Source organism: Sapajus apella, unplaced genomic scaffold (assembly GCF_009761245.1).
Source record: "Sapajus apella isolate SASKATOON/1434 unplaced genomic scaffold, GSC_monkey_1.0 scaffold22, whole genome shotgun sequence".
Lineage (NCBI taxonomy): Eukaryota > Metazoa > Chordata > Mammalia > Primates > Cebidae > Sapajus > Sapajus apella.
In genome coordinates this window covers 23,550,418-23,570,274 of record NW_022436962.1, presented here as the reverse complement: position 1 = coordinate 23,570,274, position 19,857 = coordinate 23,550,418, and the positions used below count along the sequence as shown (strand labels likewise).

The 19,857-nt window shown below is 40.5% G+C and overlaps 1 pseudogene; it reads left to right on the top strand.

Annotated features, from left to right (window-relative positions):
• Nucleotides 1-18,452, top strand: part of LOC116558582 — a 72,156-nt pseudogene extending 53,704 nt beyond the window's left edge.
• Nucleotides 18,453-19,857: the final 1,405 nt, after the last annotated feature.

Below are 19,857 nucleotides of genomic sequence, written 5' to 3'. Positions count from 1 at the left end.
GCTTCAGATGGAAGTTTAACAGTCTATGTGGAGGAAATGCAGGTCACTGGGGAAAGAAACACCTTTGGGCAAACAGCCAAGCATGGGTTGGCCCAAGCCTATGGGTTGAAAATTATTTGACTTTGTCCAACAAATAATTTCTTTAGAATAAGAGGTGAAATTGAAAGTCTGATTTCAAGAACACACCAATATAAACAGATAAATAATAAGTACATGTGTTTCTGTTCTAGAATAAAAAGGTAGAAAAGCTAATGAGGATTGAGATTTCAGGTCCCAGTTTTTTCAGGAAGAAGAGAAAAGCTATGAGAAATCTATGAACAATGTTGCAGTGTTTTGTTTTGTTTTGTTTTTTGTTTTTGAGACGGAGTCTCGCTCTGTTGCCCAAGTTGGAGTGCAGTGGCGTGATCTTGGCTCACTGCAACCTCCACCTCCCAGGTTCAAGGGATTCTCCTGCCTCAGCCTCCCAAGTAGCTGGGACTACAGGTGTATACTACCACACCCAGCTAATATTTTGTATTTTTAGTAGAGATGGTGTTTCACCATGTTCGCCAGGGTGGTCTCAATCTCCTGACCTCGTGATCCACCCACTTCAGCCTCCCAAAGTGCTGAGATTACAGGGGTGAGCCATCGCGCCCGGCCCAATGTGCAGTTATTTGGGTGACATGGAAGTTGGGTAGGGAAAAAGTCTCATCAGCATAGAGCCTGTGGGGAAACAGGGTGGCTCCACAGCAGACTGTCACAGCCATCTCCCCCTGCACCTTCTGTAGTCACACTGAGGGTCAACCAGCCTGAACTGTTCAAATGAACAAAAATAATCAGAGGACTTCTGTCTCTGTCTGTAGCTATCTCCATTGAACAACTACCCACATCAATATCCTGAGGAATACATACTTGGGGAACGTTGTGATGGATCTCAAGCACACCTAAGGGAAAGACTACAAGCACAGAGCTAAACATTAATATTTGCCAATTTACAACTATTGATTAAAAGCCCTGTCACCAAGCCAAGGACTTCAGCATGATTTTAACTCTTTCCTCCAAAGGTTTCCAGCTTCCAGGAAAGGAGTTGCAGAGAATGCAAGGTAAGTACAAGCAGCTCAGGCAAACCAGCTGGGGAGCAGACCACTACTTCAGGCTTTGGATTTTCACAATCCTGTCTCCCCCGAGCTGAGACAATGCCCTACATTCACTGAGTTCTCAGGAGCTACCATAGTGTGCTGAGGAGCAGGAAAAAAACCTAGACTTGAATTGAGGATAGATTGGTATTCACTAAATGGCACTTCTGAATTTACTGCAGCCTTCGCCTTTAGAGAGAATTGCCAAGGTGCTCATAAAAGGAGAAATGATGAATATTCAGGATGTCTTTTGAATCCATTAGGCAACCGGGATGAGGTCTCCATATGTAGACTTCTGGTTCTTTCCTTAGGCTGTTAAGGAAACTGCCAAAATGGCCGTCTGCAGGAAAAAATGGAGCCTCGGTTTGCCAATAGGGAGAAAGTCTAAACACCGAAGGTCAAGTCTGTGGAAATAAAATTGGTTTAGGAGCTTTTTTTGCAAAGGAAGAGATCTATAAATTTTGGATTTCTGGACATGGTGAATGAGGGAATGTGTCTGTCTGCTTGTAGGAACACTGATCAAAATGTAATAGCAGCCTATTTATCGTACTGTCAGTCTTTTTTCTCCAGGATCAGATATTCTGCAGATCTAATTGTGTTCACTCCACAAGGAAAATCCCAGACAATCTCTCTAGTGGCCTCTTGTACTTTTGTCAACTAAGCTTACCAGAAGCCTAAGCATTCGTGCATTTCTTAAAACTGCAAAATGCTTATTATCAAATCTGCTTATTTAAGTCCTAAGCACTTGTTCTTCCCACTTACACAGAGAGGAATTGTAGGTTCTTCATGCTAAAAATAATTTTAAGAAATAATTTAGCACCAACCATTGGCTCCCAGATACATTGGACATAGGTCAATCAATTGTTAGGAAAAGGAAATTCTGGGGAAGGAATGATGCAGGTTACTTACCATCAGTTTCCTTGCCTTTACAGTAAAGGAGTGGAGTCAGATTCAAGGCAACAACAATTCCTGCCAGCCTCTGTGCTCCCACTCTGGGATGGGGATAAGCACCCTTTTTGTCTTCTAGCCACTGACGCATGAGCAGGGGAGACATACACAGAAGTATGCCTTTAACACAATGTCAAAACAGCTGCATTAAAGTGCTATGTCAAAGTAAATGAGAGAGTGATTCATTTTGTCAAGGAAGGGTGGGAAGCGAATCAAAGATAGAAAATTACACAGGCGAGAAGACATTTGAGCTGGATCTTGAAAGACAAATCCAGAAAGAGGAACAAATTGAGAGTAGGCACCCTAGAGGGAGGGCCCTCCCAGGGTAAAGGCTGTGGGTTAGAAAAGCACAAGGAAGAAAGGGTGACCAAGTGGGAAAAGCCTCTAATTATTTTGTAAGAAACACACATACCCCTCAGGGAGATCATGTGCCCACCCTCTGTTCTAAATCTGGAATCAGAAAATATAGGCCTTTAAAAAAAAAGTATCTCCAGAGTCCCTTCCAGAAATAACATTCCATGATTTTTATAATTCTAAGGGACCAAACCAAGAAACCAGCTCAAGGAAAACCATGAACTTAACAGTCTGTATTCTCTGCTCTTTTATAAGCAAAAGTGATATTGGTGGCAGTAGGCAGGATTACCACCCTGGGCCACTGGTAAATTGTCTACCACATGCTCTTCCAATCAGGGACAACCACAGTCCCTAGGAGGAAAGGGGCAGGGCTCTTCCAAAGTGTGGGCAGAGGCCACAAGATCCACAAGTGCTTGGATGCTAGAGACACCAGCTTCAACTTTTGCAGTGGTACTCTTAATTCCCACACATCCAAGAATTTCCTGTCAGTCTCTATTTCCTCTATGGTCTCTGCTCTCTCAGGTATCATTGCAGAGTCTGGGGGCAGAAATAAATAGAAAATCAGAAACATGTAAAAAATACCTTCATGTGAGCATCTACTTGGTTTCATTTTCTCTTCATAACAGCTATGAGAAGTACAAGTAGGACAGATGAAAAAGGTAAGGCTCAGAGAGGAGCCTCTGCTCCTGTTGCCACAGTTGGCTGAGGCAGAGTTGACGCCTATCTGGCCTAGTCAGCCTTCTTCCCCCACACCCACTCAAACTTGCCATCTCTTAATGCAAGCACTGAATTAATGGAAAACTTTCTAAAGAGACACAAATGGATAGCAACATCTAGTTTATATATCAAGAAGAATTAGGGTATGAACAGAAATATGAATGTAAATATTACAATAGTGGAGTTCATAATGACATGGCACATTAAAAAGATTAAATATACCATGACTTAAATGGTGTTTTGTGGCACTCTAAAAGTTCAATATAACATACTAAACACATAATTCCTAAAGAAAAATCTTGATATATTGGACTTTACCAAAATAAGAAACTTGTTCTACAAAAACACTTTTAAGAAAATAAAAGGACTGCTGGGTCTGGTAACACATGCCTATTGTCCCAGCTGCTCAGTGGGCTGAGATGGGAGGATCCTCAATGGATCAGGAGTTTGAGAACAGCCTGGGCAACACAGTGAAGCCCAAACTGAAAAAATAAAATAAAATAAAATGAAAAGACAAATCACAGACTGAAAAACATATTTGCAGATCACATATCTGATAAAAGACTTGTATCCTTAATGTTTTTTTAAGAAAAGAAAAGCTCTTAAAATCTAACAAGAAAATAAACAACCCAATTATCATTAGGGAAATGCAAATTCAAACCAAATGAGATACCACTACACATCTGTAAGAATGGCAAAAAATAAAAATTTTTAAATGAGGATTCCAAATGCTGGAGACAATGAGAAATGGGACTGTCATTTATTACTAACTGAGGATACAAAATGGTAAAGCAACTTTGGAAAGCAGTTTGGCAATTTCTTATATAGTTAAATGCACACTTACCACACAACCCATAGTAATCCCAATTCTAGGTATTTACTCAGGTGAACTGAAAACATTCACATGAAAACCTGAATGTGAATATTTATTTCAGCTTTATTCATAATTTAAAAAACTGTAAACAGACCAGATGTCCTACAACAGGTGAATGGATAAAATAAACAGTGGTATATCCACACAATGAGATACTACTCAACAATTAAAAGGAACAAACTATTGAGTGACACAACAACTTAAGTGAATCTTAAGTGCATTTTTATCAAAAGAAGCTAGTCCCAAAATGCTGCATATTATATTATTCCATCTTATGACATTCTGGAAAAGGCAAAACGGTAGGGGTGGAAAACAGACCGGTGATTACCGGAGTAGAGAGGGGGTATTGACTACGAAGAAACCATATAAGGAAATTTTAGGATATTAGAACTGTTCTTTATAGTCCTGTGGTGGTAGATAAATGACTCTATGAACTTGCCAAAACCCATAAAACTGTATAACACAAAGAGTGAACTTCACTACGTACAATTTTTTTAAATCAACCAAGATATTCAGCAGAGCCCAGATATAATGTAAATTATGACAAATAGATTTAACTATTTATAAATGTATGACAAAGCATTATTGAAAAAGGTGAGGGAAAGGAAATTTATCTGTGAAACATTGGAAAACTGTTTGCATACGGTAAAGCTTCAAGCAAGGATAACTGTACGTAAACACTCTACTCTGGTTGTTTCTCACAGGGGTACAGGTAAACAATTTTGAAATGACTTTACATATATACTAGGATGGAACAAATAAGGAAATCTAAAATATCCAGGTGTTCTACTGTAAGCGAAAGAAGTTACAAATAAACAACAAAGGGAAATCTACAATAAGTCCTGTGATATGATTAGAATCAAAGATACCAGAATGAACTCATGTGTAATATGTTCAGAGATAAACTGATACAGAAATAAATCTAAATATCTGTGTATTCACGGGTTAGGAGCTGTGTCTGCTCAGAGGTGCCAGAAGCAGTGACACTCCAGTAGCAATGAGCACACCTAGTGTCTAGACCTTGATTTCTAAACATCATTCTCCACTAAGAGAAACCCGTAATCCTTACAGAAATGGTTGGTCCTAGAGCAGGAGCATAGAAAACACAGGATGATCTCTAATAGTGTCAAAAAGTAAAGACGTGCTAACAAATAAAATTTAAAAATGGGGGCTTATCAAAAGGACACAAGTATATATCAAAAAGAATATACTCGAATTAGTATATCAAGGAGCTGTCTGCACTCCCATGTTTACTGCAGCACTATTCACAATGACCAGGCTATGGAATCAACCTTAGTGTCCATCAATGGATAAATGGATAAAGAAAATGTGATATGTATACACAATGGAATTATGTATTATTCTATTATTCAGCAATAAAAAGAATAAAACCTTGTCATTTGCAACAACATGGATGGAACCGGAAGGCATTGGGTTAAGTGAAATAAGGCAGGTACAAAAAGAAAAATATATGTTGTCACTCATGTGAGAGCTAAAAAACATTGATCTCATGAAGATAGAGAGTAGAATGATGGTTATCAGAGACTGGGAAGGGTAGCAGGGAGGAGGAGAAAAGCAGGGATGGATAATGGATACAAAAATACAGTTAGATAGAATAAATACCATCTAGGGTCTGATACCACAATAGGGTGACTATAGCTAACAATAATTTATTGTATATTTTAAAACAACTAAAAGAGTGAAATGGGAATGTTCCTAACACACACACACACACACACAAAATGATAAATGCTTAAGGTGCTGGATACCCCCACTACCCTATTTGATTATTATACATTTTATGCCTATATCAAAACATCACATGTACCCCCAAAATATATACACCTATTATGTACCCACAATAATAAAAAATAAAAACAAATATCTTAAAAAGACACAGGTGCCTATCTTAAGGCACCTGATGAACATAGCTGGAACAATCTGAGGAGCAAAATAATCCTAGTACTGGATTATAACCTCAATAATAAAATAAGTATCTATAAGTCCATACTGGTATAAATAAGTGATTAAGTAAATAAATGGAAAAAAGGATAAATCTGACGACAGATTGTCAATGATAAATAGAAGGAATGTGAAAAATAGAAAATCACTACTAGAACATAGTAATAATTGCTGCAGCTAAAATTAGTGACAGAAGCTTTAAGCTGAAACAGGATAGTGTAGAGCCTCAAAATATCTCCATGAAATATTTATTAATTACTGTGGTGGTCTTAACTTACATCCACAAATTCTTTGACACTCTTCCTTCCGAGAGTTTAATTCCCCTTCCCTTGAATTCGGGCTGGCGTTAACTGACTTACTTCTACCAAATACAATATGAAAAGGTGAAAATAGTAACTGTACAGTAAAGAATTCTGGTGTCAAGTGATTAATGCTAATGCTCCCACTAAATACATACATATGTGTATACATATATATGTGTGTGTATGTGTGTGTAGATACATATACACACTATATATACACTCTTTTCCACCATCATTAATCTCATTTGCCATCATTCACACTCCTCTCCCATCACCATATTAGTTAGGGCACAACATATATATACATATACACACACATATACATACACACACATATATATGTGTTTATATATGTATATGTATATACATAAGTTTATATATGTATATGTGTGTGTGTGTGTATCTCTGGGCATGGTATACTGAGCAGGGTATTTCACTTCTGATGTATTCTTCTCCACCATCTCTAATCTCAGCCTAGCCATGAGATAGGATCAGACAAATGTAAATTTAAGAACAATCAACAAAACACTTAACCAAAAAGTGTCAAAAGTATCAAGGTCATTAAAGACAAGGAAAAACCAAGAGGCTATCACAGATTGGAAGAGACTAAGGGCACATGACAACTCAATGCAGCATGGTAGACTGGACTGGACCCTGGAATAGAAATAGAACATTATTGGAGAAACTGAATAAAGTGCATAGTTTAGCAAATAGTACTATAACATTGATAAGCTTTTAATTTTAATAAATATACCAAATGAAAGATGTTAACATTAGGAGAAGCTTGATGAAGGGTATACAAACGCCCACAATATTATTTTTAACTCTTATTTTTGCAAAATAAAGCATACTCCTTGATGTCTAATATAATATGATTAACCTCCATTGTGGTTGCTAATTTTCTCTCTTAAGATCAAGCTTATAAGAGATTTCCCACCACACCACTATAGAAATGTTGTGAAATGAAAAAGAGAACAGAAGAGAAATGCCTTGGAGAAGGGGATATAGAAAAAACAAAGAAATGCTAAATAATGTGGAAAATGAAAGAAAAAAATGGAAAGAGTGGTACCACCTCCCACCTTAAAGTCCAACAAGCCACTGGGACCCCAGCCTGGCATTAGTCATTTGCCATCATTCACGCTCCTCTCCCATCACCCTATTAGTTAGGGCACAAGCTAAGCTCTGTAATACAAGCCCTCACAAATAAAAGGGGACTTCGAAAAGCTCATGGAAAAATGGAATTTAAAGATAAAAATATAATAAATAAATAAATAAGATAAAAATATAATCAATTCCTCAACATAATCTCCACCAAGCTCAGGACACTTTTGTAAGTGATACTGGACATACAGTCTATCCCTAAAGAACTGAGGGATTCAGGCACAGTGGCCTATAGTCCCAGCTACTTGGGAAGCTGAGGCAGGAGGATCACTTGAGCCCAGAAGTTCAAGGCTATACTTCAGCCTGAGCAGCAGAGTGAGACCCAGTCTCAAAAAACAAAACAAACACTGAGAGTCCTGGGAATTTAACCATGTCGGTACATTTTTTGCACATTGTTAACTGAGGAAAAAGTGGGTGCCCTTTAAAGATTTTCAAAGATTAGGAAACAAAAAAAAGGTGCCAACTCAGAACTGTGAGGTGGATACCTAATAATTTCCCACTGAAACTTTTACAAAATTGCCCATTTTAATGAGAGGAATGAGCAGGAGCATTGCCATCATGGACAATGGGTTTCTAGTGAAGTTTTCCCAGAAATGTTTCTGCTAAAGTAGTAGCTAACTTTCTTAGAACACCCTCATAACAAACAGATATTATGCTCTTTAGCCCTCCGGAAAGTCGACAGACAAAATGCCTTGAGCATCCAAAAAAACCTTTGCCCTGACTTTTACTCTCAACTGGTCCACTTCTGCTGTGACTGGACCACTTTCACTTCTTGGTGGACATTGCTTTGATTGTGCTTTGTCTTCAGGATCATACTGATCAAGCCGTGTTTCATCTTCTGTTACAATTCTTCAAAGAAATGCTTCAGTATTTTGACTCCATTTGTTTAAAATTTCTGTCAAGCGCTTGTCTCTGGTCTGCAGCTAATCTGCGCACAAGAGTTTTCACAACCATTGAGTGGAAAGTTTGCTCAACTTTTTAATTTTTTAGTCACAATTGTGAAAGCTGAACCAGTTGAGATGTCTATGGAGCTGACTATTGTTTCTGCTGTTAATCATCAGTCCTCTTCAATCAGGGAGTGAATAAGATTAACTTTTTCCTCACAGACTGATGTGGATGGCCTGCCACTGTGTGCTTCATCTTCAATATCATCTCATCCCTTCTTAAAATGAACTATCCATTTATGAAATCCCAATTTCTTCCGGGACACTGGCCCCATAAACTTTTTGTAAAGCACCAACGGTTTTATCATTTGTCCACACAAGCTCCATCATAAATTTGTTGTTTGTTCTTGCTTCAATTTTAGCAGAAATTATGTTGCTCTGATTGGGGCTCTTTTCAAACAGATGTTTTATCTTCTGTGCCTCAAACTAGATTCTGATCAAACAAGTTAGTACGAGTTTATTTAGGTGCAAAAAAAAATGAGACTCGTGTAATTTTTCATAATATGCATTTTCCATGAACTTTTTGAAGACCCCACGTTCAAAGGTTAAATAAGATTATAGTTTTTCTCCTATTTCACAATTGAGAAGTAGATACTCCAGCTCTTACAGGATGACTCTGCCATTCTTCATGGGGTTCCTTTCTCCGGGGAAAAGTCCTGGGAAAAGAAGAGGCAGGGCAGCTAAGACCCCTTCCTTGGCTGGCTTTTATTCTGCTCACATCCCATTGGCCAGAAATAAGGTACATGGCCTGATTAATGTAACAAGGGAGGCTGGAAAATGTAGTCTCTAATAAGTGGGAAAAAGTAGACCTGTTGAGAGTTAAAGTCATGGCAACTCTAATAACCAGCTAATGCTGACCAGTTCTCCTGTTAAAGAAGGGAAGCATCTGGTTCTGGTAGAAAAGTAGCAGCTCTCCCACTAGTTCTAATCCAGAATGCTTTTAACAAATTATACCATGCCCTGCTGCAGACTTTTCTATTTAAGGTGATGACAAAAGTACAGGCAGTCTTCAAAATTTGACAGAAGAAAATTAAATTTTATAGAAGGCAATATGTGATATCATGGGACATGGGATAAGGGGAACACTATGACATTAATCAAATTTATCTAAAGAGAACATTAGAAAACCAAGGGTAGAATCCTAGCAAGGCAGATTTTTGGGAAAATGGCCACAATTCTTCATGCCTTTCCATACCTTTACCTCTGTGCAAGGTAATTTTCCCTTTCTTCCCACCAAGAGAGTCTTTCCCTACCCTTTGAATGTGGACTGTCCTTGTGACTTGCTTTGTTCCCATACAATGCAACAGAAGTGACTTTGCACAAGGTCCAATCCTAGACCCCTGGAAGGGGACCTTGTCACAAGGGGAATTTTCTGTCTATTTAAGGTGATGGCAAAAGTCCTGAGGTGTGGGAAGATAATCAGAGACAAAAAGAGGAAAAAAATTGAAAGAGAGGGCACCCTAGAGGGAGGGTCCTGCAGGGTCAAGACTGGGGGTTAAAAAAGCACAAGGAAGAATAGATGATCAAATAGGAAAAGCCTCTAATTATTTTGTAAGAAATACACATACTTCTCAGGGAGATCATGTGCTCATCCTCTGTTCTAAATCAGGAATCAGAAAATACAGGCCTAGACAAAATTCCCCTTGGAATTTTTGGGGGGCAAGTCACAAGGGCATTGTTCACTCCTTTTCTTTCCCTTAGAATGCTGCCACTGTGTAAATAAGATCAGGCTAGCCTCCTGGAGGATAGATACCATGTGGGGTCAAGTCAAGCCAAGCCATGCCAGCTGAAGCTATCCTAAACCAGCCAGCCTCCAGCTGATTTGGTAGCAGACCACAGATAGAAACAGATAGAGGAGGTATCCAGCTGACATCAGCTGACTTACTGACTGTTAGCTAAATAAATGGCCATTATCTAAAGCCACTAAGTTTAGGGGTTGCTTATTATGCATAATAGCCACCTAGTAAAAGGTGGAGCTCAATTCCTTTTTTTTTTTTTTTTTTTTTTTGAGTCAGGGTCCTATTCTGTTGCCTAGGCTGGAGTGCAGGGGCATGATCTTGGCTCACTGCAACCTCCACCTCCCCAGGCTCAGGAAGTGATCCTCCCACTTCAGCCTCCCAAGTAGCTGGCACCACAGATGCGCACAACCATGCCCAGCTAATTTTCGTATTTTTTGCAGAGATGGGGTTTTATTATTTTGCCCAGGCTGGTCTCAACTCCTGGACTCAAGAGATCTTCCTGCGTTGGCCTCCCAAAATGCTGGGATTACAGGTTTGAGCCACTGCACCTGGCCTGGAGCTCAATTTTTAAGGGATGAGCTGATGAAAATGAATTAGAAGAACTGCAAAAGAAAATCGGAGAGCTGCAAGAGAATCAGCAAGCAGTGTGAACCACAGAGAGCAGAGAAGCTTCAAGATGAAGGAAGTGGTCCTCAAGCAAGACGAAGCCTAAGAGGGTGGTAGGTTTTTACAACAGAAATACTAATCTGAAACACCACATAGGTAATGAACACACAAATAGAAACTCTTATGTACTTCCCATTAATAGCGGAAAATTCAATTTCTTCTTTTGGTTAAACACATACTGCCTACACCACTACATACCTTTCAGACAGGAAGACTGAATTTATAATCCATTCAGAACATGAGTGACTTTCTTTAATCTTAATGTTCTCCTAGAAGTCTTATCTCCAAACACTGATACATTGAGGGTTAAGATTTTAATATATCAATTTTTGGTGGACACAATTCAGTTCATAGCAGAGATGATAGATAGATAGATGATAGATAGATAGATGATAGATAGATAGATATAGATAGATAGATAGATAGATAGATAGATAGATAGGATAAATGGATGGATAGATAAATGGATAGATGAATGAATGGATGGATAGATAGGACAAATGGATGGATGGATGGATAGATGATAGATAGGTAGATGACAGATAGACAGACAGATGGATAGGTATCCAACACTCACATGACCCTAGGGCCTTCTTGTGGTGCATAAGTCCAAGAAGCTGTTGGTCCCATCTGTGACCAAGTTGCAGGCTGACTTAAGTAGCCTATTATCTCCGTAACTTCCAACCCTCCTTCCTTCTGTTCACTAGCTTTGTGACCCTATCACTCTTTTCCCTTCTCTTTTCCTGATTTACTTCCTTTCTCCTCTAATCCCCTATATTATTATCTTCATGTTTCTGAGCCCCACACAGTCCTCTATTCCTTTCTCAGCCCACCATTTACTCCACAGTTTTTGTGTAGAAGATATCTGGAGAACCAGATTTTTCCTGCTCCACATCACTAAGGAAAGGCCTGAGCTTCCAATAGTCCCAAAGCCTAACCATCACCCTCCAGGCCTCCAGAGGTTAAGTGACAGAGTCAGGGAAACTGGGCTGCTACTTGGACGAGTGAACTTCTGTCTGACCGAAGTGTATGTGTGTATGTGTGTGCATGTGTGTGCCTGTGTTGAGGAAGAGCACAGCCTTTGGAGTAGACTCTGGACTTCGCTTACAGCCTTATCACTTAGTAGCCATGTGGGCCTGGGACTTAACCCCTCAATGCTTTGTTCAGTTCTGTACAATCACATTCATCAAAATCTTTACTTTGAATGATTAATATGTGCATTAAAGGATGTTAAATTTGCTAGAGCATCAGTTTTATGTCAGAGTCACAGATGCTGCAAAGAAACCATCTAACAGTACCCAGCGCACAGTGGGGCCTCAATAAATGCTGCTTATTATTGGTGATTCCTGTCTGTTAATCCCCATAACCTTGTCCCACTGGCCTGGCTAGACTCTCTGTCACCTTCTGTTGGCTCTCCCTATGCCTGGTACCTACCAGTTTATCATCTTTTCTGCCTGTTGGATTTAATTTCCTGAAATCATCTCCTTCTCAGTCCAGTGAACAAGGATTGGTTCATACCCTCGCCTCTTATGGTTAGACCCATCCTGCTAAAGTTAACCAGGCCGGGCCTGCCTGTGTCTTCATGAAACCATTTGTTCCTCAAAATGACTCTCTCAATAAATGGAGTAAAAACACAATGATGATTGGGAAAAAAAGGGGAAATGCGTAAGAGGACATGGCACGGTGACAAGCACATTCAAGGCCATAAATATGTGGCAATTGCTTTTCTCATCTAGTTCTCTTATTTTGAAACTTTCCTGGAAGAGACCTGGTATTATTAGCCATTATGATGAGGCAGACACTGTTTATTTGCCCAGTCATATGAGGATCGTGTAGGACTGACAACCGGTAAGGAAATTATGTCATTCTTTGTGACAGGGGGAGGAAGAGGGAGGAAGGGGCTTTGAATGAGGACAGATGGGACAGAGTTGGGGTATACTTCCAACACCTATCAGCAAGTTATTGTACTTTTAACAGTGTAAACTTACACTTAATTGAAGCCTGCTAGTAACCAATTATTTCATGAGCTGTCTGGTAACACTTACGTCCTATCTTTGTGATCCCTAACTGGCTAAATAGCCACAAAATGAAATTACACATATTAGGAAAAAATTTACACATGCATAAGCAATGTCACAACAGATCGCTGTTCTTGTCAAACATTTCCTACATAGCTTGTAAACCTCTTAGGTATTTGCCACTGCACAGGTTGCTGACAGGATACAGAGAAAATGCAAGTTCATAGCCTCTGTATATTGGGTTTCCCTACACAGGGTGAGTCCCAGCCCAGCCTCTGCACCAGGCCCCATGCTGGCTGACCACACCTCTGCTCATCACACTTGTGACTGCAGCCATTCATGCCCTGTGCTGACCTGGGTCTTGGCACTCCCATCTGGAGAGTCTCAATCCTAGGATCAACCTGCACATGTCAACACACAATTTGAGTCTCTTCTTTATGTATCCTCCTAAAGATTTAGTGAGCCCTAGGAGCATATTGAGGCCAAGGCTTCAGACTTGAAGCCATCTGCACTTTCTGTGGGGAGGTGCTCTGTCTGCCTCATCTTTGAGAGATAATCCACTGCCCCCAACCCCTGTTAAATTTCCCGGCACAATTCCAGATGACCATCCTTGCCAGATCCTCGCTGGACCTGCAGAGTTGGCCGCTCCCATTTTGTTTCTGCATCTTAGTCAGCTTGGGCTACAGTAACAAAAGGCCATGGGCTTAAACAACAGAAACTTATTTCTCACAGTTCTCAAAGCTGTCCAAGATCAAGATACCAGCAGCGTTGGTGTCTGATAAGGGCACTGTAGCTGCCTTCTCACCATGTCCTCCCATGGCCTTGCCTCAGTGTGTGCATTCCAAGAAAGAGAGGGCTCTCCCCATCTCTCTTCCTCTTCTCACAAGGCAGATCTATCTGATCAGGACTACAAACCTATCTGATTAGGACTCTAGCTTTATGGTCTCATTTAATCTTAATTATCTCCTATAAGCCCTACCTCTAAGTACAATCACTTTTCGGGGTTAGGATTTCAATATATTAATTTTGGAGGACACACTTCAGTCCATAGAAAGACTAGATAGATAGATAAATAGATAGATAGATAGGTAGATAGATAGATAGATAGGTAGATAGATAGATAGATAGATAGATAGATGAGACATCTGCATTCATGTCACATTTAGGCTTAAAACTGTTTACTGTCTTCTCTCCTTGCCTTCAGGATAGAGCCCAAACTACTTAGTTTGGCATCTGTGGCCCTCTGCTATCTGTCTTTGCTGGCTCCTACCCCAGATCACTGTGCTAAGCTCATGTAGTCTCCTTTCTTCCATCAGGAGCATCCTTCAAGTCAAAATGTCATCACCCTTCTCACCTAAAACCAAGGTGATCATGGTTCTCTTCTCACCACTGGGGCCCTTTCAATGGTTCTGTTTATAATCCAGAAACATATTTCCTCCCTGGTTACTGACCATAGATGACTTCACACATTCATTTATGTGTTTATTCACTCATTCAATGTGTAGGCACCGCTAAAGCCTGATCCAGGCCCTGTTTTATGAGCTGGCTACTGTCATGCTTACATTCAGGGATGTGGATTTTGCTCTTTAAAGCACAGCCACATCACAACACAGTAGCCACTCCCTCTGTCTAGTAATAACGGCAGTGACACAGCAAAAGAGGACTGTTTAAATACCTCACAGCCCCCAAAGATGAGCTCTCCAGGCATGGTGTACGTGGCCATCACCTCTCAGCCAGCCTAAGAAGTTTACTCTCACAGTGCATGGCCTCTTCCTTTCCATGCTATGCAAAGTCTTCTTGCCCAGCAGCCTCACAAACTAAACCCTAATTGATGTGAGGTGAGCTGAGAGATCCCATTCCTTGGAGCTCCTAGCCACTTTGTCACAACCTTGGGAGGCAAAACTGATTATTGTTGAAGGTAGGACAAGGTTAATGGCCTGCCACACCCATCAGAATCTGCATGGTTTGAAAACCACAGACCCTTGCCAAACAGGAAAGTCATAGCAATCTCCACAAGGGAACTCTCCAGAGGTGGGCTGGGAGGGGAGGAGCACCTGCTGCAGCCTGCAGTTGGTTATGAGAAATTCCCAAGCACTTAATTTCATTCCTGTTTCATGATATACTGCAGTGCTTGTTGGGAAATTAGATAAAGCTAAGCTACAGTTTACTTTCAGCTGACAAACACTAAGATCTGAAAGGTAAAACACGTTGGCTCTGAATTCTGGGGAAACAAATTACCCACTGCCCTACATTTTCAGGGGTTGTCTGCTTGCTTTGGGGGTGGGCAGGTAGGGGGCATTTGTGAAGGAAAGCAGCCAGTAGAAAGAAAAGACAAAGACTCCAGTGAGGAAAGAAACTTTGCCAAACTCCAAATACACACTGGATCAGGCCAGAACCCACGTGCCCCCTGCTGTCACCACCCCTACCACGGCCACCATCAGGATAAAGAATGAGTCTGTCCTTCCCATGTCTTCCACACTTTTGCTTGCCTCCTTTTGGTTTCAAGGGGGTCCTTGATTCTAATTTTCCCTTAGATGTCACATATAGAAACGTTGGACAGGGGATCGCTAGTAATTAATACTGGCAGCTCCTAATGCTTTAAACCCTTTCACATACTTAATTCCATCTCATACTCACCATGGTCCTGTGAGCTAGGTATTACCCTCCCCCACCCCCAATATTCCCGATGAGAAAACTTAGGCTTAAGTAACCTTTGATTTGCCAACGGTTTTGCACTAGCAGGTAACAGTTAAGAGAGTTTCAAACTCAGGACTTCACCATGGAGAAGTCTGGCTGAGCAGCTATTCTAGTCTCACCAAGTGTGGTGATCCTGCGGGCTTTCTTTTTTTTTTTTTTTTTTTTTTTTTTTGAGAGAGAGATACATACACATACATACATAGACACAGACACACACAGTATGTCTCCATTTATACAACATGTGGAAAAAGCAAAAGTATACAGACAGAAAACCGGCTTGTGATTGTCAGGGGCTGGGGGTGGTGAGAGGGATGGAGGAAAAAGTAATAGGAGGAAATGTAGAGAAGCGAGGGAACTCTTCTCTGTCTTGATTGTGGTGTTGACTGCATGATTAGATGAAATCGCCAAAACTTTGCAAATTCTACACTAAAAAGAGTGACTATTACTGTATATTAATTATACTTCTGTAGGTATGACCTTAAAATATTACAGTCATGTTTACACAAAAACCTGCACACAGGTGTTTATAGCAGCTTTATTCATAATCAACAACACTTGGAAGGAATTAAGTTGTCCTTCAGTAGGTGAAGCAATAGAATATTACTCAGTGCTAAACAAAAGAGTTAGCAAGCCATGAAAAGACATGAAAGAAGCTTATATCCACATTATTAAATGAAATAAGTTAATCTGAAAAGGCTGCATACTGTATGGTTCAAAGGCAAAATTATGGAGACTAAAGAAAATAGCCAGGGGCTGGGAGGGTTATTTCTGAGGCTCCTATTTAAACTGTACACTCTTACTCTACTTGCTCCTGGTCAAATAATCTCATTCTCTTTTCCTCCACCTGCCTTCTCCCCACCACACCCACAGGCCCACACACATTTTCCAGTTAGCCCTTTGCAATGGGCAAGCACCCAGGACTTAAGTGTGCATTGGGGGTGGTAAAGACGGAGGAGCAGACCTAGAAAAACAAAGAAGCAAATCTTTACCGTTCAAAGGGGAACCTCATCCAATTTTGTGTCCTGGAGTTAATTCTCATCTTCCTTGTACTTTTTGTTTTAAGTTGAAATAGCTACATATACCACATACCCATTTCCCACAAATGTAAAACAAACCACGGACGAAAAACTTCTGAGGTTATTTCCCAGCTGAACAAAATCAAAAATAGATGAGAAATATTAGAGATTTAGCTCACTGACATTTTCAGTTTTATCAAAATTGTTCATCAAAGTGTCCTCTCAACTTCTGACCCAAGTTTTACCAACTTCCCTAAAGTTCCTCACTGAAGTCACTATTTTCTTCCACATCTTCTCCTTCCTTACTTAAGTATCACTTGCTTACTCGTAATAGTTTATAGTTTTCCATCTGTTTATTTACAGGTCGAATTTCATATCTGAGGATGGCAAGGCTGTTTTCCAGTAGTCTTTTAACAAATCATATCAGACCAAAGACAAGCAGGCATCTAAATATATTATTAACCTGGCTATTTTTTAAAGCATATTTATAGCTATTATGTCTCTTTCAAGTAGCAACACTTCCCTTCCTGGTTTTTGTGATCTCGAGAAAACTTCTCAGTCTCTTTCTAAAGCCCCATTAAAGGAACATAAGGCTGGACACCATGGCTCACGCCTGTAATCGCAGCACTTTTGAAGGCCAAGGCAGGTGGATCACTTGAGGCCAGGAGTTTGACACCAGCCTAGCCAACATGGTAAAACCTCATCTGTACTAAAAATACACAAATTAGCTGGGCATGGTGGCACGTGCCTGTAATCCCAGCTGCTCAACAGGCAGAGGCAGGAGAATCACTTAAAGCCACGAGGCAGAGGTTGCAGTGACCCTGGCTCACGCCACTGCACTCCAAAATTTTTTTCTAATTAGCTGGGTGTGGTGGCACATGCCTGTGGTCCCCAGCTGCTCAGGAGGCTGAGGTGGGAGGATCTCTTGAGCCTAGGAGGTTGCAGTGAGCCATAATCATGACACTTGCACTCCAGCATGGGCAACAGAGTGAGACCTTGTCAAGGAAGGGGAAGGGGAAGAGGGAGGAAAAGGGGATGGGAAAGGAGAAAGAAGGAAATACTGAAGACCTAACAATGTTTTTGAAGGGGAAAGATGAAATAACATATGCAAAAATGTTTTGGATACTTCCCCTTTTTCTGGCTGGAAACATGGAGGGTGTAGAAGAGACGAATGTGGTTCCTGCTGTGCCAGAACCCTTAAGAAAAAGCAAAGGAATTTCACAGAGCTGAAGATCAAGTGCCTGAGAAAGAAGTTTGTCCAAAAGATGCTTTGAAAGGCAAGGAGGAAGCTTATCTATGAAAAAGCAAAGCACTATCGCAAGGAATATAGGCAGATGTACACAACTGAAATTCGAATGGCAAGGATGGCAAGGAAAGCTGGCAACTTCTGTGTACCGGCAGAACCCAAATTGGAGTTTGTCATCAGGATCAGAGGTATCAGTGATGTGAGTCCAAAGGCCTGAAAGGTGTTGCACCTTCGTCAAATCTTCAGTGGAACCTTTGTGAAGGTCAACAAGGCTTCAGTTAACATGCTGAGGATCGTAGAGCCATACATGGCATGTGGGTACCCAAATCTGAAGTCAGTAAATGAACTAATCTACAAACGTGGCAAAATCAAAAAGAAGCGAATTGCTTTGACAGATAACGCTTTGACTGCCCTATCTCTTGGTAAATATGGCATCATCTGCATGGAGGATCCGATTCATGAGGTCTATACTGTTGGAAAACACTTCAAAAAGCAAATAACTTCCTGTGGCCCTTCAAAGTATCTTCTCCACGAGGTGGAATGAAGAAAAAGACCACCCATTTTGTAGAAGGCAGAGATGCTGGCAACAGGGAAGATTAGACCAACAGACTTATTAGAAGACTGAACTAAGGTGTCTACCATGATTATTTTTCTAAGCTGGTCAGTTAATAAACAGTACCTGCTCTCAAATTGAAAAAAAAAATTGTTTTGGAAATGGTAAGAGCTATAAAATGTAAAAAAAACTCATTATTTTATGGCTGCCTATATTTTCTTGTTGGTAATATGATTATTTAGTACTCACCTTATAGAATTATTGTAAAGGTTAAAGGAAATAAAACAGGAAAGATGTTTAGCTTCATACTTAACACATAAGTGTTCAAAAATGTCAGCAGCAAGAATAGCAGCATTTCCAAATCCCATGTGGTAAGTAAGGCACCTCTGGTCATCCCCATTTTATAGCTGAGTAAACCGAGGCTCTGGGAGGTCAAGGAGACTCAGACTAAACTTCGACCTTTTATGACTCGTGGAGCCTGTTTACATCCCTGTGGCAGGCTGGTAGCAGAAACCCAGCGTTGGTGGGTAATGTTTGCAGGTTTTCCTATTTTGAAACATTAAGTGGGAAGCAGCAAGATCTGGTTCCTCCATACACGTAGCTAAGGATGCACATGAGACATCATCTGCCCTTGTCAGGACTGCCTCATCAGCATCTGCAGCTCAATCATATATTCAGGCAAAATGGAAAACTAAATAAAATGAGGAGAACAGGATGGAGATCTTTGCCTTTACTTTTAATTTTCATTTGTAAACAGCTAAAGAAACAAAGGCCAAAAAAAACAGTGATGATATTATCTACAAACACTAAAACTCTAGACCTTTAGTCAAGAAATACCAGGTCAGTCAAACTTTTGAAACCTTCAAATGATCTCATAGTTTAGGTTTACCAAAAACCTGGTCCGGGCATGTGGATGGTGGGAGAGGGGCAGAAAATGCCAAAAGACTCCTACCAGTTCTGTGCACGTGATCTGACAGGTTTGAGAGCTGCTTCTGGTAGGAAAAACAAAAGGTTCCCCGGGAAAGCCTCTTCCCATCCAGCTTTAGTTTGTCCAAAAAGAAGAAGGGAAAAAATAACTCAAGTCTTCAGCCAGGAACACCAGTAGGGGAATTAAAGAGCTGGGCACACAATAATTTTAAGTAACGTCCGAGGAGATTTAAATAGCAAACATCAGCAGAAAAGAATGGGGAAACCTCCAGTGCACTGACTTCATTGATACCCCATTTATCAGCAATTACTGACTCCATTAAAGGCCGAGTTTACAGCAGAAAGAGAAGCAGAGCCTAAAATATGTCCCAGCAGATGGACGGAGAGTGTCGGTGATGCCGTATTTCAAAGGCATCTGCAACGTTGTTATCATTGAACGTGGAGTCAGAGAGGCAGCAGACAAACAGCGGCCCAAGAGCCAGCAAATGATTTACTTGACCCTGGATGGGTAAAACTGACAGCAAAAACCTCATTAATTCCTCAGGTCACTCTGGAAGACATTAATTTGGTTTGGACTCATGACGAGGGGAGATTTTCCAGACATACACCAGGAATTAT